Source organism: Bufo bufo, chromosome 1 (genome assembly GCF_905171765.1).
Source record: "Bufo bufo chromosome 1, aBufBuf1.1, whole genome shotgun sequence".
NCBI lineage: Eukaryota > Metazoa > Chordata > Amphibia > Anura > Bufonidae > Bufo > Bufo bufo.
The window spans coordinates 429,558,919-429,582,827 of record NC_053389.1 but is presented as its reverse complement, the minus strand read 5'-3'; the positions used below and the strand labels follow the sequence as shown (position 1 = coordinate 429,582,827).

General features: G+C 37.8%; 1 long non-coding RNA gene across 1 annotated transcript; it reads left to right on the top strand.

Annotated features, from left to right (window-relative positions):
- The first annotated feature begins 516 nt into the window (after positions 1-516).
- On the top strand, positions 517-17,311 carry LOC120978468. The gene is made up of 3 exons (XR_005774100.1): positions 517-527; positions 5,933-5,937; positions 17,190-17,311. It is a non-coding gene; the product is annotated as an uncharacterized LOC120978468 (long non-coding RNA).
- Positions 17,312-23,909: the final 6,598 nt, after the last annotated feature.

Sequence of the window (23,909 nt, the reverse complement as noted above, 5' to 3'; positions counted from 1 at the left end):
TGTAGGTCAGCTTTAGGCTAGGGCTACACGACGACAATAGGTCACACAACACATATGGCACAACTACACTGCTACATGCATCTATCTTGGATGGATTTTTTGCGACTGTTGTGTCGCATGTCGTCATGTAGCCCTAGCCTTAAAGGGGCAGGGCGCTGTGGAGGTCACTGTTAAGGGGGCAGGTGCCACTATTAAAGGGGCAATTGCTGTGAAGGTCACTGTTAAGGGGGAAGGGGCCACTATTAAAGGGGCAGCTGCTTTGGAGGTCACTGTTAAAGGGGCGTTCACTGTGGATGTTACTGTTAAGGGTGCAGGCCACTGTGGAGGTCACTGTTAATGCAGCAGGGCCACTATTAAAGGGGCAGCAGGGTACTGTGAGGTCACTGTTAAGGGAGCAGGAAAGGGGTACTGTGGCAGTCACTGTTAAAGGGACGGGTGCTGTGGAGCTCTCTGTTAAGGGGGCAGGGAACAGGGGAGGTCACAGATAAGGGGATGGTCCCCTATGGAGGTCAGTGTTAAGGAACAAGGTGCTGTATAGGTCACTGTTAAGGGTGCTGGCCCCTGAGGAGGTCAATGTCAAGGGAGTAGGGTGCTGTGAAACTCACTGTTAAAGGGGCAGGCTGATGTGAAGATCAAAGTTAAGTGGATGGGCTGCTGTGGAGGTCCCATTTTAAGGAGGCGGGGCACTATGAGTGGTCAGTGTTAAGGGGTGAGGGGCTGTGGAGTTCACTGTTAAGGGGGCGGGTACTGTAGAGGTCACTGTTATGGGGGGTACTGTGGATATCTTTTAACGACACACAGAAACATTAAATTAAATAGATGAAATATACCCATGCAAAGCAGGGTCCTTCTGCTAGTATATATATATATATATATATATATATATATATATATACATATATAATCCTCAGCTCATTAGATTGACACTCTGAATGAAGTTGACTGCTAAATAATGCATTGACAAAGGTGGAGCTCCTAATTAATATTAATTAGTAGGGATTTTGTTAAGATATTTAGGACAGCTGAAGTGTAAGTTACTGGAAGAAAATCACATAAAGCAGAATATATTTGGTAATTATTGTATCAAAAATCTCGTGTAACAGCCCTATCTCTTATTTCCTGACCTTATAAACGCTAATTATAGCTAAACCCTTATCAAACGAATAAGAATATGGCTCAAATTAGTGTCTATGGGGGCAGGAGATGAGAAATAAGGCTTAACATGAGCTGCATACTGAAGGAACTCATCTAATTAGACAATTTTTTTTAACCGCATATATCACAAAAACTGCAGTTATTTATTAAAGACCAATTGAAAAAAAGATTTTTAGCCCGAAATGTGTAAAATGCAATCATAAAAAATTTCCCAGAATGTATCCACAGCCTTTAAGAGAGATAAATGGATGTCTTACCAGAGTTTGGCTCAATGATTTAAGTGTTTCCCCCTATGAAAATATATGCCAATTAGAACATACAATATTGAACCTGATTGCAAAGAAAATATTATATAGTCATTTATTTTTTACACCACAAAGCAATTTATTTAATAACAACTTACCAACGCATCGCAAAAAAAGTCCATCACAACATCGCTTAAATTAAGACCCTCCTGGAAGCCAATGGAAACATTTTAGATTTATAGTATAGTATCTGAATGAGACATTCTTACTTTATGATGAAGTCTACTATAAACTATAGTGCAGTACAGTATACAATAGCTGCCTCCTTATAAAGAGCACTATACTATATTATACAAATGGGTCCTGATATACATGTCAAAAAGTTCATGTACACAACTGTCTCTATACAGCATATAAATTGTAGGGGGTCATATTAGAGCATTCAAAGAAATCTATGGGACCCTACTAAACCTGTGCATGTCTTCATACATAGGCCTCATACACACGACCGTGGTGTGTTTTGCGGTCCACAAATCGCAGATCCACAAAACACGTTTGGCGTCCTTGCGCAGACAGCCTTCAATATAAATGCCTATTCTTGTCCGCAAAGCGTGGACAAGAATAGGACATGTTATATTTTTTTAGTGGGGCCATGGAACGGAGCAACGGATGCGGACAGCACTCCATGTGAAGTGAATGGGTCCGCATCCGAGCCGCCAAAATGCCAAAATGACCCGAAAAACTGTTGCGTGCATGAGGCCTTAGGCATACCAAAATGTGACATGCAGTGTTGGATGCCAAATCATCAAGTTTTCACCCCAAGAAGCATTTCTAGAGGAAGACATTCATGTTCACAGCGGAGGCCATGTGTATGGTGTCTGTAAGACAGTGCATAAAGGTTATGTGCGTCCTTACTGCTGCTGAACCTCTATATGCTGCTATAAAGACTTTATCACATACCATATATACAAATACATTCTTAAATGGATAACGTCACCACGCATGGCCTGTGTGATCATGTGGTGACGTCATCATGCTCGCTGCAGGTCCTTTGGCGGGTTTTCTTCAATCAAGACATGAGCGGATAGCCTCTCTGCTATCAAGTGGATGAGAGGAATATACATTTTTTTTTTAACCCTGGATTAACCCGCTGAGCACCTGAACGTGAGTCTCAGATGCCACGATCAGCATTGAATGCGGCGTCTGAGAGGTTAAATGACAGGGGCAACGCAATTGCTATTTCCTGTAATTACACTCGCTCCATGCTATGGAAAGCTATTCGCGACAAATTACGAATGGAATTTCTTGACAAAGTTAGGCAAAGTTGCAAACTCAAATTTTTGAAAACGTCACTCATCACTACTCATAAGGTTCTGTGACTGCACACCAGCAGTTTTAAATTCTGTGTTTTCTTGGGGGGATTTCCTTTTCCTTTTTACTAGACCGTTAATATTTTAAATAGCAATAAATAAAATGTAAACTTTATAAGTGTGAATTTGGGGTAGTATTTTGCCTGAGGGGAATTTGGTTTCTTATTAATATACATGCCGACCACCACTACTGAGCCTATTTTTGATTTGTTCTGTGACAATAATAATAATAATAATAATAATAATAATAATAATAATAATAATAATTTAAATGCTGCATGTATTATGTTGCCAAAAAACATGTCTCAATTTAGAGAAATATGACATTTAATATACATATATAATAAGTATATAATTAACCATATGCTAGCTCTATTTTCTCACTCTCTCTCTCTCTCTCTCTCTCTCCATATATATATATATATATATATATATATAAACTTTAATCTGTAAACCAAACTATTAAAGGAAAATCTTACCACTGCCTTCAAAATTTCCATCCCACAATGTTCTGCTACTTTTCCAACTTGATCACCAAGCTGTTCCTGTTGAAAAAAACATACAATAGTAACAATAGTACAAAAGTTGGCTAATAAATATTGTTTTAGTTATTGTGAAGGCAGGGATAATTAAATACCTAACATCCTCTCAAAATCTTTTGATGGTGGATAGTGCAGTGCAGCTCCCGAATCTGCAGCAATGTTATTTGCCATGGCAGAAGCAAAGGCCCCAAGACTTATTAGTTTTATTGTTGTGTGAACACATCAAGAACAGTGGGTTCGGCCAACAATCTAATGTGTATGTACAGCTACCGACTATACCGGTAATTAAGAAAATGAAAATACTTAAATATTACTTCATTATAAATATATTCCCATATATCTTACATTAGTTATAATGGCTAGTTTTGTCTAATCACACAGCAGGACAAGTTACCTCACAACACTGAGATAAAAATCTGCCTCATCCTCCGCTCTGCTCTACTTATCATGGATTATGACCCTGAATACAGCTGATAGGATCTTTAGCTGAATCTCTGTAGGAATGGAGTTCATGAGCAGATGTGGCTAATGAGTAGCTGCACTTGTTTGCAGTCTCATTACCACAGCCCCACATTACCACAGTCTGTCCTGTCTGTCCTCTCTGTACTTTATGTCTCATTATGAACTCTATTCCCACAAACATTCAGCTAAATATCATATTAAACTGTATTCAGGATCATAATCCCTGACAAGTAGGAGAGGAGGATGAGGCAGCTCTTTACCTCAGTTTTGTGCAGTAACTTGTCCTGCTGTGTGATTAGGACAGGTTTTGTGTGTACTAATAGGACAGTGGCCATTTTGTTTCTCCTAATGATTGCTCCCTAGACAAAACAAACCATTATAACTAATGAAAGGTATTTGAGAATATATTTATAATAAAGTAATATTTAAGTATTTTAATTTTCTTAATCCCCAGAGAACCCCTTTAACAGATGATGTCAGGGAGAGGAAGATTAAGCAAATTTAATTTTTTGTCCAATCAAATTTTTCTCCTTGGAGATAAGCCCTCACCAAAAGGATGGTCACCTTAAGGCTCCTGCTTCAGTCTGTGACAAAGATTTTAACTGCTTTTGCCTTCTCTTTTCCAGGCTACATAATGCTCAATAAGCGCTAAGCAGTGCATAGAGGAAGAGGTCTCTATTGGATTTTGTGATTGCTTATCACTAGGTATTTTCTAAGCACAGCAGAGCTACTGAGTCTGACCCACAACAGCTCTGCCAGTGTAAAATGTCACCCAGAGGCTTTATTCCCCTATAACTGGGGCTTCTTTGGAAGTGTGAATTTAAATATTCAGGCCTGGTAGGTAAAAGGTTAATATATATAGAGCGTACTATAATAAATATTCTAAAAACATGGTAGAACTGATTAAGGCTCCATTCACATGTCCGTAGTGCGTTTTGTGGATCCATTAATCCGCGGATCCGCAAAACACGGACACCGGCATTTTGCGGACCGCACATCACCGGCACTAATAGAATATGCCTATTCTTGTCCGCAATTACAGACCCGGAAGTGCGGATCCGCAATTCCGGATCCGGGCAGCACATCGTGCGACCCCATAGAAATGAATGGGTCCACAATTCCGTTCTACAAAATGTGGAACAGAATTGTGGACGTGTGAATGGAGCCTTACTTGAAGATTTATTTAAACAAACACTAGTAAAAATAATACTACTAATAGTATAATATTAAAAATAAATATGAACATTGTTTGTTGTTTAAGTACCAGGAAATCAGGAGTGCCCAGGATGTGGTTAATTGAACAAGTAGTATCTTTCTGGAAAAGTGTAGATAAAGAGAGGTGTTACATAATTGTATCCAATGTGGTTTATTGTGAAAAATAATAACCATTATGAAGTAAAGAGGAAAAACTTTCAGTAAAACCTTACCAGAGATATGTGTACTTGCTTCAGGAACTGCTTGTACAATTCCTCATTGTGAGTTTTCTAAAAAAATTGAGAAACAATATTTTGTTAAAAATAATACTGTCATAATATAATGATTATAAATAATGATAAGGATAATATAGATTTGACAATTCTGTATAACATATCAAACTATATTATCATATATGACATTATTCATATAACTTTCATTGTTCCTCATAATTTTTTTTTTGCCATAACAAGCATTATAATTCTAAATAAATTAACTATTTACATCATATACAAATAAAAATCATCTGTGAGCAGGATCAACGCTACCAAACCAAGTATAATGACTGATACGGCTGCCCTGGCTGAATAAAACCATACATTTCCTACCCCATTTATGAGAAATGTGCAAATTATGGCTTAAGTAGCTGAAGGGTGCACTCAGCTATTTTTGGTAGACCCATAGAAATGAATGGGAAGCACACTGTGGAAGCGCCGCCAAAGCTCCATTCACTCCTATAGGACCTGGCATTTGGCTATTTTTGGCAGTCCAATGCACTCCGTTTTAGAGACAGATGTGGGTTCCAGAGGTGGTGCCCACACATATCAAACATTGGTGACATATCCTACTGATATGTCATTAATGTGTGAGATGGGCCAATCCCTTAAACTTCTCCACTCTATTTTTTAAGACACTCGGCCTCCACTTCATTGGTATCTTACCTGGTGGAGACACTAAGGAGGAGCTAAGGTATGCACCAAGTGGGAAGTGCCTGCCTTCAGTGCAAGCAAACCCTAATTTGCATATTTATTCAAACGCTGATCTGTCCTAAATGTCATAATGGATCGGGGAAGCCAGATATGGTTTTAATCAGCTGGTGTAGCTCCTGCTCTTGGCCATTACACTGCTGCAGCCAAAAGATCTTGGCATTCACATGAGCAAGAATGGTACATGATTTCGCTGAGGCTCAGCAACGTCATGCTGTTCTTGCATATATCTTTGTATCAAACTGTGTAATATAGCAATGCACTTTTGATGCATTTATTGTCAAGCATTGCCTATTAGGCAACCAACTAATAATTAATAATAATGTTTTTTTACATGTTACCTACTCTATGCCTGCATATGTAACAGATGAAGTTGATATCACATACCTTTGCCTTCATGTACAAGCAAAGCATTTCTTGGAGTCTGAAAAGAGTTTCTGGGACATCAACCTATTAAAAGTAGTGGCAGTTAATATCTTAGAATAATAAAAGAAATATTCTGTAATGTACAAATTATAATATGTTAAGGACTGAAGTTCTCAGTGTGTACATTTTATAGTTGGCTATGCCTACACTAGGGGAGATTTGTTAATCCTGTACACGGCTTTGACAGGTATTCTAAAGATGTGTAACATTTAGAATTGGTGCATGGCTAGACAATTTTTTGTAACTATATATTACCTATGGGTTGGCTTACTTTGCAACAGAATTATGTGCAAAATCTTGGCTCAATTTTGGATCAAAATCTTAGACCATTCCCATATCCTACTAAGCGATTGCACTTTCACATTAAGCCACTCCCCCTTGGTGAGCTAGTTGTGCCAAATCTAATCAAAAATTATCCATAGAACAACGTTATGACACAATTTGGTTAACTGCATTCTGTGGTACAATTTGGACAGCACATGGACCCATAAAAGTATTCAGTGGTTGAATTCATCTGTCTATGCCAGGAAACTTGCAGAGTGCACTATTCTGGTCTCAGAATCATTTGCTTAAATGTATAGTTGCCCAAAAAAATATGCCATTCGGACATCAATTGTCTGAATCAGGGTATAAAAGGATTTCAGCATTAATGGAAGTGACTGTCTCTAGGATATACAATTAGCTGCTGAGGTCAAGCTTAGGGACCTCTGTGTAGGAAAAGGTATTCTGCCCCTTCTTTCAGGTGATTAGCATTAGGTTGGACTCTCATAGATCATGATGTGATGGCATATCTATAGCATGCCATGACTTCCTATGAACGGAATACCCCTTTAAACTGAAATCGATACATTTCTCAGCTTGATGGGAGACTAGCATTATCTATGTTATATTTGACATCTATTTTTATATGTTCTTTAACCTTATTAGGGGAAACCTAAAAATATTTTAAAAAGCTCAGCTAGGAAAACGATACATAAGCTCATGTTTTCAATTAAGTAGTATATAGTAGTATAGTCACTTCTGTAGTTTAGTATGTGTAAAAATAATCTTATATATAAAGTTCACCATGTAATAAAAATTGCCCTATCTGTGTATATGTTGTCCATTGAATACCATATTTCAGTTTACACAATTTCCAATTTGTTCTGTAGCTGCTGCAGTGAGTTTATCACTTTCTGCAGATCACTCCTCCTACCCCCTCCATCTCTATAGACTTCTATGGGAGTTTGTCATCTGATTCTGAAGTGAGTGGGCAAGATGAATTTATCACAGAATTTAAAAGTAATGTTTGTTTTGGAAAGGTGGGGGAAAGCCTAAAACTGGAGAACAAGGCATTTTTCACTGATAATATATTACAAAGTTTTTTTTATATTCACCTGTTCTATTAATTTATGCAAAGTTGTGTAAAACTACAATGACCATTTAACTGTTAAATTGTTACCTTAATTAATTTTTGAAGACAGTCTTTTGGGATCGTGGGTACAACTGCAAAAATATAAAATGTTATATATATATTAATGTTAGCATACCTTAATGTTCCTGGGATTTATATTGCCAAGGCTACTTACTAAATCACTTGTCAAAAGTATCTAAATGCATATAATTCAATCTATTACCTTGCTATTTAGATTAAAATGAAGGGAAAACAAATCCCTATGGTTAACATGAAGGGACATAAAATATGTTCTTTTCTGATATATAAAACCAAGTAAGTTTCTAAAAGTGTTTAACTTAAAGTGGAGGCTCAGTTCACACTTAAAATAGTTATAGCTATAGTATAGAATACTTGGACCTTCAAAACATGCATTCGTTTCTTACTTGGATTTTTTTTGTCTCTGGACAACTTATCCTAAAATTACGGTCAATTACATTTTTTTTTTTAACGGACAATTTAGAAAACCATAATGAAGAAATTTTTGGAATGTTGACATCCCAAATTTAAAACAGGGCTTAGGAGTGAAACTAGGTAATTAAAATATATCACACAGTGGTATATTTGCATCTAGTATAGCTACTAAGTCCCACTTAGTTAAAGGTGCACTTGTTATAAATAAATTCTAGGAGAAAGGCACAGGTCATGGTTCAGATTTCATGCTTGCTCTTAAAAAAAAGAGCTTTCAAAGATATATCTAGGGTCCAAAAACTGAGCTTGCTTTATACACAGAAGTTGCTGGCTGTGTAATACAGCTGACATCCAGTCATAGTAATCAACATCGGAGATGACTGACCATGGCATCTGAGGGGATAAACAAAGGAAGAGGGCTTCCCCTGTACTCCGGTCAGACTCCCTTTGGCAAAATCATGGAGTACCAATACATTACTGTAGCCGTCAGTGATATAAGCAAAGGATCGCATGTTGAACTTCTAAATGTGGATTACAAATTAACAAATATAGATATAAAAAAAAACACAAGAATATTAAAATTTCAAATCAAAATAAACATAATTGGTATAGTTATGACCTAAAATGTCCAAACTTTTAAAATATAACAATATTTATCATGCACAGTCAACAAAAAATATGCCGTAACAAAAAATATGACCAATTTTACCTTTTTTTTTTATCACCCTGCCCTCCAAAAATTGAATAAGAACTGATCACATTGACCCTCAGAATAAGGTCAGCATGTCATTTTTAGTGCACAGTGAACCCTGTAAGAACAAACCCAATGGCAGAATTTAAATGTTTATTTTTCAATTTCACCCCACATTGATGAAATGCAATGCAAGATATGGTAAATAAAATGGTGCCATTAAAAACTTGTTCCATAAAAAATTTGCACTTATTTGGCTAGAAATAAAAGGAAAGTAGTTATGTCTCTGGGAAGGCAGGAGGGATAAACAAAAATGATAATCGTCCAGTTGCTCATAAGCAACATAGCCTGAATTTCCTGAACTTGTAAAACATATAAAAAGGCTAGGGTTCACGCAAGTTGTCTATATTTTTGGATAATAACTGGTTCAATAAACTTTAGTATATTGCATTATATAACATTTAACGGAATTGTGCAGATCTTTTTTTTATTCAAGTTTAACTAGGAGTGTTAGATTGAACATGCTGTCAAGAGTTTATGAAAATAACTTATCAAAGTAACAGTTTAGAGGTATAAAGTGTAGGGTAATGGTAACATTCATGAGGGAAGATGTTCAGTTTAGGTTATTCAGAAGAAATATTCAAAGACTTCTTGGAAATGTATTGAACAACCTCTACCGGTAAATCCTGCATAAAAATTTTCTAACAATCATAGTGAGCAGTATATTTTAAAGGCTATTGAGCCCAACTTGTCTAAAGGTTTAGTTTACAGTATGTATTTGATATGGTATTTTGAGAATGGATGTACAATAGAGCAATCAATGATCTCTCTTCAGGCTTCTTTCCTGCTTTAGGCCCTAAATTTATAAAAAATACAACAAAATTGCAAATGTAAATTGGATCTAAATAGGCCTGCTTAATACCGTAGACTACTTACCTTTCTTATGAGCAGTGTAGCCTGTATCTCCTGAACCTATTCAAGTGATGGTAAAAAACGTTTAATTCAGTTTCTTCAATTTTTTTACATAATATCTGAATATATAATCTTAATTATTAATGTGGAGAAAAAACTATTTTGACACGAAGATATGGTAAATAAAATGGTTCCATTAACAGCTTGTTCCATAAAAAATGTGCACTCATTTGGCTAGAAAGAAAAAAAAAGTAATTATGTCTCTTGGAAGGCAGGAGGGATAAATAAAAATGATAATCGTCCCGTTGCTCATAAGCAACGTAGCCTAAATTTCCTGAACTTGTGAAACATAAAAAGGTTAAGGTTCACGCAAGTTGTCTATATTTTTGTATATCTGGTTCTATAAACTTTATTATATTGCATTATATAACATTTAACGGAATTGTGCAGATCTTTTTTTTATTCAAGTTTAACTAGGAGTGTTAGATTGAACATGCTGTCAAGAGTTTTTGAAAATAACTTATCAAAGTAACAGTTTAGAGGTATAAAGTGTATGGTAATGGTAACATTCATGAGGGAAAATGTTCAGTTTAGGTTATTCAGAAGAAATATCCAAAGACTTCTTGGAAATGTATTGAACAACCTCTACCGGTAAATCCTGCCTAAAAATGTTCTAACAATCACAGTGAGCAGTATAGTTTAAAGGCTATTGAGCCCAACTTGTCTAAAGGTTTAGTTTACGGTATGTATTTGATATGGTATTTTGAGAATGGATGTAAAATAGAGCAATCAATGATCTATCTTTCTTCAGGCTTCTTTCCTGCTTTAGGCACAAAATTTATAAAAATACAACATAATTGTGAATGTAAATTAGGTCTAAATAAGCCTGCTTAAAACCGTAGACTACTTACCTTTCTTATGAGCAGTGTAGCCTGTATCTCCTGAACCTATTCAAGTGATGGTAAAAAATGTTTAATTTAGTTTCTTCAATTTTTTTTCATAATATCTGAATATATCATCTTAATTATAATGTGGAGGAAAAACATTTTTGACATCAATTCAGGAAAGGGTTCTTTATAGTTAGAGTAGTAAAACTTTGGAATCTGAGAAAGATGTAACTATATTTCATTACATAACATTATCTATAATTGCAGATCAGATTTTACTTTTTTTTGTTTAAATTTAACTAAGCATGGCTCACATTAGTTGTTCAACTTTACAATGTTAGAATGAACGCTGATTAGAGTTTATGAAAATAACTTACCAAAGTAGCAGCTTAGAGCTACAAAGAGAAAGGCAAATGCAACCTTCATGATGGAAGATGTCAATTTAGTTGGTTCAGAAGGACTTTACAAAGTCTTCTTGGATAGTTTTGAGCAACATCTAAGACTTATTGTATTTATACCTTAGAATGTGCCTTTATCTTCACCCACTGACATTAAACATGACCTATTCATCAATGAAGGTTATGAAATGTTTCCATTTCTAATAAATTTGGCATTTCAGTGTCTCCCAAATTATCTGTTCTAAGTACATAAAAGCACATGTTTTGTTGGCAAAAGAGTCAAAGAATCAAATTTCATATATTGTTTATGAATGTTCTTATAGTCAAATATTTAATAGGCACCTATTATGGATTATAATAGAAGTACTACATCCAAAGGGATTATTACTGTACTTAAATACTAGCTATGCCAAGTTAGGCATTCAGCATTATAAAGTTGCCAAGTTATGCATTTAGCAGGACCAGGCAATTTTGTCCTTCAGAACCATTATGTAAGGAAATAATATGGTCACCGTCTGGAACCACAGACAGAAAACTCAGAAACTACTAACAGTCTTCCTTAACCACTCCAGTTAGTGGGAAGCTAAGGCTACCACTAGGTAATGCCAAGAGCCTGCCAAAAAGTGTAGAATGGACTTCACTGCTAGGGACCCAGGTTATGGAGTATAAGGTAGCAAAAAACTGGTGTGAGCACGATAAGTGCCCTGGAGCAGGGGGTACTTTGAAGTCTGGACATTTATAGACATTTGTCTATTTCCCCTATGCAAAGTTATAAACTTCTTACTTAATTTCACTTGCACTTTTTAAAACTGTATACTGTAGCTGCATTTTATATGTATGTTGTGATATATATCCTGGTCATAAGAAACTAGTAATTTTCCACAGCTGCCATGGAATTTGAAGAAGAACATGTTTTGGAGGGAAAAATCCAGATGTTGTTTACCACAAAAAACAGACAGACTGACCTTGTGACTGTCAGCCATCTGAGATAGAGAGGGACAGATAGCTCAGGCCTTTCCTCAGCATCAAAACCTTCTTCTGCCAGGGATCAGACTGCAGAAGCCAGCCCTATTAGTGATGAGCAAGCACCAAAGTGCTCAGTCTGAACACATAGCGATATTCGTGCGCTCGGCCGAGCACCCGAGTATAATGGAAGTCAATAGGAGACAACCAGGCACCCCCTGCTTTGATGAGGGGATGGTGCCTGCTTCATGGGAAAAGGTCTGAAAGTGAAAGAAACACCTCTAAAATCGATCAGGAACAGCAGGGGGACCATGTACGACATGCCAGAACCACAGGGGTGACACGTGAGGTGCGCGGTGGGCCGATGAGGGGGAGTAGTAATACAGTTTATCGGTTTACTCACGGTTAGCAGAAAGCCTCCCTGGGCCGGCAGCACAGTGATGAGGAAGACAGCACGAAACCTTCCGGGGCACACTCTGTGGTAGGGGAGCACCAGCCTAGATGGAGGTTGAGATGCACTTGATGATGGCGGTGTTTAGGGTGCTTGTGGCGTCTGGGTCCCTTGGTGGTATTTGTCATGATGCCAGTACCGTTTATGGTGGTACAACCAGTTGTAGTGGTAGTATTGAAGAATGAGGTAGACAGTGGTAGGATACATCTCCCAACTTTTACTGTAGCTGGTTTTAGTTGCAGCATAAACATCCAGACAGAATACAGTCTCTGGGTATATAGAGGAATTCTGTTGATTCACTGTTAATAGGTTTTGGCTAGGTCCTGACTCAGGCTGTGGTTCAGTATAATTCTTACTGGTAAGTGACTTTGCTTCCAGTCCCTTTTATATCCAGTGTAGTTTGGTGATATTGCCCGTGGCTAGAGAATCCTTCACCTAGACTCCCAAAGGTCTTTGATGCCTGGGTAGTGGCTATTATCCTTTGGTTTAAGTCCTTTTTCTACTCTCTCCCTTCTTGGACTAGACTTCACTTCTGAGCAGACTTGTGCTTGATCTGCACACTCACTAACTGGCAAAAAACTGAACACAGATTAGACTTGAGTTGGGCTAGATATCCCAGAGTGGTGCTATCCCCATCTAGTGGTGGGATGTATAAAGCACACTTGACCAGCCTATGAACAGGGATACAACAGATATAGCAATGCAAAATGACATGCCATACAGCAATGACAATGAAGCAATACATTTGCAGTTCCACGTGTCCCGAGTGGGACGCTGCACATGTCTGGATGCATCTTGGACTCCAATGTCGCTGTTGTGAACTATGTTGTCCGAGTTGTACGCCACTTTTACAGACTGACAAAAATACGCACAAACCCCCCCCCCCCAAAAAAAAAATCTATTTTACTAGAAAAATTGTTAGGAAACATTCTTTCCAGTATATTCAATTGTATATACAGTGCAAGTGCTGCCAAAAATTACAAGGAAGAAGCACTCCAATACAGCCTGTATTTAACATAAAGGAGGGGCTCATTCACATTGTGGTACAATAGTTCAGATAGTGGGACTCCTACGCCTATGCACTAAGTGAAAGGGCTGCCAAATATTACAACGAACCGGCACTCCAATACACCCTTTCTTACACCCTTTCTTACACCCTTTCTTGATGGCCTGCTGGTGACCCTCCAAAATATTCGGAGCAAGGGCCTGCTGATCTGACCCTCTAAGAAGTTAGCACAGGCTACCAAGAAAGAATGACCATTTTCAATTTCCCCAAATTTTTTTTTGGGTTAGAGGTCCACAACAAACAGGCCCGCAACTATTCCCCCTTGGGCAAATCTCCAAGGGGTAGGTGTTCCACTGTCTGGGGCTTTTTTGAGGAAAGTGAGGACGAAAAATGATTTTTAATTAGCAAACTGTGCCATACCAAAATAAGAACTCAACATTTCATAAATAACAATAACGATAACATATTTTACATCCTATTAATAAACTAACTCAAACCAAACAATAAAAACTCAATTATGTCCCATAACACCACCCGTGCCCTGACCAATGAAATTAATGGGAAGGTCCACTTAACGACGACAGACACACGGACAAGTGCTTTTGGACAGGGATGCTACATTTCCGTGACGGTACACTGGGTGAACCTTGTGAAGACCAGTAGCGAGTCGTACCCTGGGGTGGCACAGGTGCCACCGACGCCAAGGATTGCGGGGCACTACTTCCATCAGGATTTCTGCAACCCACCCTTCTTCTCCTCTGCCTCCACCTTCTCCTCCACTGCAAACTCTGAATTCTCATGGGGAAGCGGCAACAGGCCTCGCTGAAATTCATTTGCTTGGGTGACACAGCACACCGCCGCAGAGCTGTGGCAGGGTATAAGGGACCAGGTTGGTTGTGTCTGATAATGGCCATAACTTGTTGGCAGCTTTGTAGCTCAGCAAGCTCACACACATGGCAATCATACAGCAGATATTTACCATGCACAATAAACATCCCAAACTTAATACATTAATATAACTAAAAACCTAACACACAAGAGTGGAGGTAAACCAATGGCATGAACTTTTTAAGAACTCATAAATAACCAAATAACCATAACATATTTTATTTTACAGCCTAGTCAGAAACTCAAACTCAAACCATAACAATATGTCGGTTTGGCAACACTGCTGCAGCGCTTGCATTTGCCAGCTAACAGACTATTGTGTGACGTGAGCACGCGCAGGAACTCTACGTTCTACATGTTGTCCAGGCTTTGTGAGCAGCAGAGGGCAGTAGTGGAATACCAGCTGCAACATGCTCTTGTATGTCTGACCTCTGTAAGGTTTTACGCAACTTTGAGGGATAAACACAGATGGTGAGTGGCGATGCCGCTATTATCAGCCTAACCATACCACTTCTGTGTCTAGTGAAACGCTGACTGCTAACGATGAAAGCGGACGCTTCACATGTGGAAGAGGTGGAACTAGGGGGAAGACATTACACAGGGTGATAGCCAGACCACCCTCAGTTTGTCTTCTTTATGCCTCAGAGGTGCTGGCCTGCCCTGCCGCCAGCTTTTTGTCACAGCGGGTATTTAGTGATGCTGGGGCCATAATAACAGATAAGCGCATGCACCTGTCAACTGAAAATGCTGACAGGTGGACTATTATAAAAATGAACCGGGCATGGATTGTCCCTGACTTCTCTACTCCACCAGATCAAAGCAGCTGAATGTAAAGGGACTTTAAATGTGTTGTTTGTAATGTACTGCACATACACCTCTGCCACCACCAAAAAGGTTATATGGTTCAATCTTCCTTTTCTCGTCCTTCTCCTCCTCCTCCATCATATCAACATGCTTTTTAGGCAGCACATTGACTGTAGGCAGGCTATTATAGCTAAATAATAAGGAACATGGAAGATATACTATATTGGACTGTAGTATTCAGGGTAAATGATTGTGTGGGCACTTTGCGATAAATAAGTGTGTTTATGGTTGCAGTTTGGGCAATCAGTCTCTAAAAGGTTCATCATCGCCTTCACTGTTTTAGAGGGTTAGCACACCTGAAGGCCCTCAGATACATTATTTTACTCAGTTTCATTGAGCCCAGGGCCACAGCCTCTGCGTGAACCCTCAGCATCACGGCCACTTCCACGTCTCGTACTGGCAGCCTTCTTAATATTAAATATTATATATGCTTAAAAGTAAGTCACACGTACAGTATCGTAGGATATGTACGTGTACGCGCCAATAAATTAAAACAGGTATTTTGGATGCGCACACTTTACACAGGGGATGTAGCTCAGATAATGTCACAGACTACCATACACCATCTGCAGATGAAGTACAGTATATGTTAGTGATATGTATGAAATGCACACACAGTAGATGTGGCACAAATATTTACCTTTTCGCCAAAATTCACTGTTTTCACATGTGGTTCTGTATTTGAAACAGAGCCACGCGCTATGTACACTAGATTTGGACCAGATTATTTAGATTGTCGTAAGACACACAGATTTAAAATTTGAGTCAGAATATGCCCCAGTAATGAACAGAATATGGACACTAGATTATGCACAGATTATTTAGATTGGCGCAACAGACACTCTTTTCAAATGTGGTAGTGTATTTGTCACAAAAAGCTACACTATATGGACAGTATGTTTGGTACAAAACAGTTCAATTTGTCCCAAATACAAATAATTCTCTGCTGGAATACTGTATATAACGTTTGTGGATTGAACGCACACACAGATGTGCCCAAAACTAGTTAAATTTGTCCCAAATACAAATAATACTCTGCTGGGATACTATATATAACGTATGTGGATTGAACGCACACACAGATGTGCCCAAAACTAGTTAAATTTGTCCCAAATACAAATAATTCTCTGCTGGAATACTGTATATAACGTTTGTGGATTGAACTCACACACAGATGTGCCCAAAACAAGTTAAATTTGTCCCAAATACAAATAACATTGGATTGAACGCACACACACAGATGTGGCACAAATTAGGTTAATTTCCCCAGAATTTTTTTTTCTCTGATGGCGCGGTGTATATCTCACTAGCAGGCACACTCTAGTGAATAAGCCCCTTTTTATAATGTCTGCTAAACACACTGCTTTCTGATGACGTTCTGTAGATCTCACTTGCAGACAAACTCTAGTGAATAAGCCCCTTTTTATAATGTCTGCTAAACACACTGCTTTCTGATGGCGTTCTGTAGATCTCACTTGCAGACAAACTCTAGTGAATAAGCCCCTTTTTATAATGTCTGCTAAACGCACTGCTTTCTGATGGCGTACTGTAGATCTCACTTGCAGACAAACTCTAGTGAATAAGCCCCTTTTTATAATGTCTGCTAAACACACTGCTTTTTGATGGCGTACTGTAGATCTCACTTGCAGACAAACTCTAGTGAATAAGCCCCTTTTTATAATGTCTGCTAAACACACTGCTTTCTGATGGCGTTCTGTAGATCTCACTTGCAGACAAACTCTAGTGAATCACCATAAATAATTAAATCCACCTAGTCCACTCAAAGAGTGACTATTACCCCAAAGCTAACACCGTGACATAAATTTAAAAGGGGAATGGGGGGAGGTGGTTTCTTCTCTTGCTGCTCACCAACTGAATAATAACTGTCCGATCCTTTCTTTTATAGGTACTCACGTGCGAACAGTTGAACCATTCTCCAATCAAGAAGAAGATATTCCTTCAAGTCCAGATCGCACGAGGCATCTGTTACCAGCAAATACCCAGATCGCAAAAGCATCTGTTACCAGGTAAGAAATATAAGCCATGTCACCCCTAATTGCATGCTCGATCAGGTTTGTCCATGGTGTCATAAACTCCATTGTAACCAATCTATCAACCTACTTTCATTAAATACAACACTCAGAAAGTATTAATCATCTTTATTTTATTTTACTTTCTTTTATTTGTTGGATAAAATTGGCCACGGTGTTACTTACGTTACTTAAATAAATAAATATATAAACTGAATTAAATCTGATAAACCAGTTAATCACCATAAATAATTAAATCCACCTAGTCCACTCAAAGAGTGACTATTACCCCACACCGCCAAATAGCGGAGCTAGATGGCTAATTAACACCGCAGCCTTTCTCCACCAAATTTTGCAATCCAACATTAAAAATGTCTAATCCTAAATCAGATAATGAATTCTTTTCTATATTATATAATCCTGCAGTGAACCCTTCTAATTCAATATGTCTATAAGACAACTTATGTATCTATATTCCTATTGATTCGGATTCTTATTTTTTCCATAAAGGATAGTTGAGATGAATTCCAATCCCAATTGGGTATAATTTCTGAGAACGCTATTTGCGAGTATGGTAATAATATTTGAATTTTACAAAATGTATCCTGCATATCCTTTAATAATAAATGAGTGCTTATTCTGCCCAAGTTGTCAGTACCTATATGAAGAATAATCAAATCAGGCGTAGGCCAAGTTAGAGAAAAAGAACAACATAAAGAATAAATTTCCTGAATTCTAATACCAGAAATACCTCTCCAAAACACAACCACTTTATTACCAAAACCTAAATTATCCGATTTAAAACGCATCGTTGAACGATCACGTGCCAAAGATATAAGCTGGTTTCCTAGGATCCATACGATCTTTAAATCTGAAAAATATTAAAATAATAATTCAGGTCTAATATATAGTTGGTATCTATTGGATTTCCACCTTCCAATTCGTTTTATTACGTTATCCTTCAGTCCTAAAGAATGAGCATAAGTGGCTGCCCCTACACGAAATGAATGAGCAGAAATTTTTTCTTGCTCTAATTGTAAATGAGACTTACATTTTGATAAGACAAAATTAAATTGAAATTTCGTTAATGGAGATTTGTCAACGTGAATAAATAATGGACCAGGAATTACCCTTCTAGTTTGTAACCAATCCTTCATAGCTCTGACAGGGCATAATTCTGGAAAAGGATATTTATTTAAATTGCACCAATCACCTTTACCCAGCTGATCAGTTTTAGATTTTTTAATAAATATTTTTATTTTATCTTCATATAGGCATATATCCTTGAGCAGCAGCGGGGCATCCGAAATTCTATTTGCTTCCGTTATCTCACTGATTCGGAAAGATCCGAAAAAAGTCAGCAAGAATACTGCTTTAAATAGAACATTCTCATAAGGAGAAGAACAAATTGTTGGTAAGTATAATATAAAATTTTTAAGATAATGGTTTTGTTCTAATTGTAGTACTTTTTACTCGTTTCGCTCCTTTTATGATCTGTTTTGATAAAAAATTATTTGAAAAAGGAGGAATATTAAGAGCTTTTTGAAAGAACGAAATGCCGTAAATCATTTTTTGAATATAATCCCCTTTTTTTTTTCCTTAAATAATTTTTGAATAAATAATAACAAGTGCATATAATCATTATCAGTTTCCTCCAAACTATTGACCGAGCAAAATTGCCGCTAATTAGCCCATGCAACTGAATATGCAGCCCATGTAGTGTTTGCTACCGAATTTTGTAGGAGCCTGCTTATAAATTCGCCATCAAGTCCCATAGATGGGTTGGACACGCTATTCCTTCTTTGTCCGCATCTGGATTGAGGTCCCTGAATAGTGTCATGTTCTGTCGGAACAAAGCGTCGGCTATAGTATTATTCCTACCTTCAATGTATCTAGCTTTAAGCCATATATTATTTTGAAGACACGTTAAAACGATTAATCTAAGTAAACCGATAACAAAAGTAGAATGTGCAGATGGCAAATACTACACCTTTGTTATCCGAAAATAATAATATTTGTCTGTTTTTAAAATGTTCACTCCAAATAGATAAAGCAATCCAAACTGGGACAAGCTCTAAAAAATTTCTATTTTTAATGAATGGTTTTTCCTGCCATTCTATTGGCCAACTACTGGCAGACCAATGTGTACCATAACAGGCTCCATAACCTACTGACATAGCTGCGTCAGTAAATAAATGGAGAGAATCCGAGTCCATGAATTCCTCTTGCCAAACCGTTCGACCGTTAGAATTTTCAAGAAAACTTATCCACATGCGAATATCCTCTTTCAATTGATAGGATAATCGTATGTGATCGTATGGGTTTTTAACTCCAGCCGTGGCAGCGTATAGTCTTTTAGAAAAAATTCTGCCCATAGGAATAACTGTGGAAATAAAATTCAAAGAACCTAATACTGATTGCAATCGCTTGAGTGAAGTTTTCTTAGCTGATATCATATTAATGAGCTGAACCCTTGTGGCGAATAAATTATCCTCTGGAATTTAAAATTCCATTTTTTCTGAATCAATAAAAAGTAGTTGGAAATACAGTTTTTTCCTTAGCTAAAGGAATATTAAAATATTCTGCAATTCCCCAGAAAGTATTCAGCAGATTAATGCATTCTTCGGTTCCTTCCTTGCCTATGAATAAAAAATCATCCAGATAATGAATTGTATATCCAGAGTTATAATGCTTTTCTACCATCCATAGTAAGAAGGTAGAAAAGGCTTCAAAATAATTACAGGAAAGAGAGAACCCCATTGCGAGAGCTTTATCAAAATAACATTTTCCATCAAAATGGAAACCTAGGGAATTGTAACCATCTGGATTGATAGGTAATAGTCTAAATGCTGACTTAATATCTGTTTTAGCCAGCTGAGCATTTCTGCCTGCCTTACGTAACAGAGCTAAAGCCATATCAAAGGATGCATAATGCACTGTAGACCATTCCTTATTAATCGTGTCATTCAGAGATCCATCTTTGGGGAAAGACAGATTGTGAATCAGACGATAAGAATTATTTTCTTTTTTCGGGACCAGAACAAGTGGAGAAATTCTAAAATTATGAAAAGGGAGAAAAGAAAAAGGACCAGCAATTCTATTATCTGAAATTTCTTTATCGATTTTTTCTTGAACAATGAATTTATTTAAATTGAGGGATTTAGCATTTTTTACTACAGTACAACCTGGACCTAAAAAAGTTGGTACATAAAATCCTTTAGAAAAACCATTAATTAGAAGATGGGCCTTCTGTTTGTCTGGGTAATGTTTTAAATAATGTAATAGCTTTGGCAGAATTAAAGGAGTCACCTGCTCTATTTGGTACTACCCGGCAATCCATGTTTTTTAAAACACTTGGATGCAGAATGATTTCCTGAACAGAAGCTGCATTCGTGTTTATATTTGCAATTACTTTGCCATCGACATACGGATTCGTTAAACGCGAAACACAATCCTTTTTTATTTTGTTGGTTACGAAAAAGAAAATTCCTTTGTGGTAACATTAAATTGAGCCATAAGCCCACGTCTTTCGTCCCCCAACCTAAATTAGGATATACTGCTAATTTTTGTCTATAGGATTCGTCGTAATTAATCCATGCAGTGCCTCCAAAATTTCTGAAAGCCTCCAATATACTATCCAAATAATAAAATAAATCGCAGCAATGTAAAGGCTGTTTTTCCCCTAACACTGCTGCGTAAATACAGAATGCTTGTACCCAATTTAAAAAGGATTTCTGTATATTGCGTTTCCTATCTTCTTCCTTCTTATCGTTTTTTACATCTTTTGATGAAGGGAGTAAAGAGAATGAATCCACGTATTCTCTTCTCCATATTTTTTCTTTGATTTGTTGGGATAGATGGAAGCCCAGAGGAGACATTTGGCAAGGCATAGTATCTTTTAAAGAAGTTTCTTTAATACCTGCACAGTTATCTAAATAGGTAATTAACTGAGGTCCTAACCTATCCTCGGCCTTTGTAAAGTTATCCATGTTTGATAAAGAATTAGGCATTTCAACTACCGAATCATTTTCTTGTATAGACCATACCGTTTCTGCATTAGTATGTGATTCGTTTTTTGATAGAAAAGAAATAAAGTCTTTAAACAACTGTATCTTTTTCCTATCAAACATAACATCTGATATATGGCTATTCCCCTGTTCTTGTATAGTGCCCTGTAAAAAACAGTCACTATTAAGTGTTTGTGTGTAATTCATCTCACCAGTTGATGAATCTAGTGTCGCTATCGCCGGCTTGACCGTTGATGATCTGGCAGTGGACTTAACAGTTGGCTGATGAGACTGTTGAAAACGCTTGCGATGTCTGTCGGATGCTCTCGAGCCTTGTTGCGCAGCTGATACTTTAATCCTGCGTTTTGGCGATTGATTTGAAGGTGAATATCTTGTCTTTTCTTTCCTGGGTCTTTTAGCTGGAACTGGATGAGGCAGAGCTTCTTCTTCTTTCTGAGGTCGCATAGGAATGACGTCAAACGTTGTCGGCTCTGCGCTCCTAAGGGAAAAGGCAGCGCTGACCGAATCAGAAGAGGACCTATCCGGATGTACGTTCGATCCTGCTGCATCTTCTTGTAAGCATTTTCTTAGCCACTCTTCACCTCCTGAAGATGCTACTTTGGAAATTAACTGCTTGAGTAATTCTTCCATGCTGGAGACTTCTTCTTACAGGTCCGGTTTTTTCTCTTGCTGCTCACCAACTGAATAATAACTGTCCGATCCTTTCTTTTATAGGTACTCACGTGCGAACAGTTGAACCATTCTCCAATCAAGAAGAAGGTATTTCTTCAAGTCCAGATCGCACGAGGCATCTGTTACCAGCAAATACCCAGATCGCAAAGGCATCTGTTACCAGGTAAGAAATATAAGCATCATTACTTGCACATGCATTTAAAGGTGTCATGACACCATGTCACCCCTAATTGCATGCACAATCAGGTTTGTCCACTCTAGTGAATAAGCCCCTTTTTATAATCTCTGCTAAACACACTGCTATCTGATGGCATTCTGTATTTCTAACTAATATCAAATCTTTCTGTCTTTCAAAAGCTTTTGGGTACTTAAAAAAGCGATTTTCCAGCCCTGCACTATCTGTCCGTTCCTGAATACGCCTGTCCCTGATACTGCTGAATTTAACCCCTGGTAAAAAAAAAATGGTGCTGCACTGCTGTCAAACACACACTGTAGTCCTTAAGAGGACTGTTTGGTCTTTCAATAGTTTTTTTGGAGTTAAATCTGTGAATTTACAGCAAAATACTATCTGTCCCTGCCTACTGTCTGCTCTCCCTGATGCTGAATGATCCGAGCGCGGGACATCGACTCCTATATAAACTGGTATCACGTGTTCCGGCCAGCCAATCAAAGTAAGGCTAATAGCTAACATGGCTATGGCATTACACTGAAGGGAATTACGAGCAATGCGACGAGCACACGTGGTATTTGGCCGAGTACCAATAAGTGCTGAGCATAGCGATGTTCGAGCCGAAACGGTACTCGGCCGAGCATGCTCGCCTGTATTGTTTTGCATCTGAATTCCTCCAGTAAAGAAGCACCCTGGTTACTGCAGAACCTGACTCTCTGGACTTATTTCCCATTGGAGTGCACCACGCCTTACCATCCCTTCCAAAGAGCAGCAACACGTGGTGACACCTCAACAGTGTTCAGGGGACTCAGTGTAGTGTTGGGGCCACCCCAAACCTGACCACTGCACAGACTTTCCAGAATGATTGAGATTAAGGGTGAGCAAATTGACTTTGGATGGAACATCCAAAGTCGATTTGCATAAAACTTAGTTTCAATACTGTACGGAGCTAGCGCTCTGTACAATATTAGAATGTATTGGCTCCAATGAGCCAAAGTTATTACTTCCTAAATTGATTGCGTAATAACTTCATAAATTGATTTCTACTGTAAAAAATAAATCCTGAACTCGTTTCCCGAATGTTTCATCCGAAGTTGATTCGCTCATCCATAATTGGGATATACAGAGTAATAGACAAGCAAGGTCAGAAACAGGTGAGTCAGATAGTGCCAAAACAGAAGACAAGGGCTTAATTAAGAAACTAGCCACGGTCAGATTACCAGTAGATCAAATGCAGTTGTAATGAGTAGCCCCAAGCGCAGGAATCTGGATAACAAACTAAATCATAGGCAAATTCCAGACTAACCCTTGGTTTCATCCTTTTGATTTCTTCTTGTGCATATTTCATATTCCCTGAAAAAACCAAAGAAGGCAAACCCAGGATCAGGCTGGAAATTGGTGTGCTGCATGGTTTTTAACCCCTTCAAGTGATCCGCAATGTATAGTGGATGTCTGCACTTTAAAATTGACTCCAACTCCAATGCCTCAGGGCATAATACACTGCAATACAGAAGTATTTCAGTGTATGATATGATCAATTCTAGTTCCCTAGTGGAAGGTTAAATAAAGGTAAAAATGTAATTGTTAAAAAAGATAATAAACACAAAATCTAGCTTTTCTCTTTAATAAATAATATACACTACTCAACATTGAAACTGCAACACCAAGAAGGAAAAGTCATGGAATTATAGAAATCACAGGATCAATAGACATGTTAATGATATGCA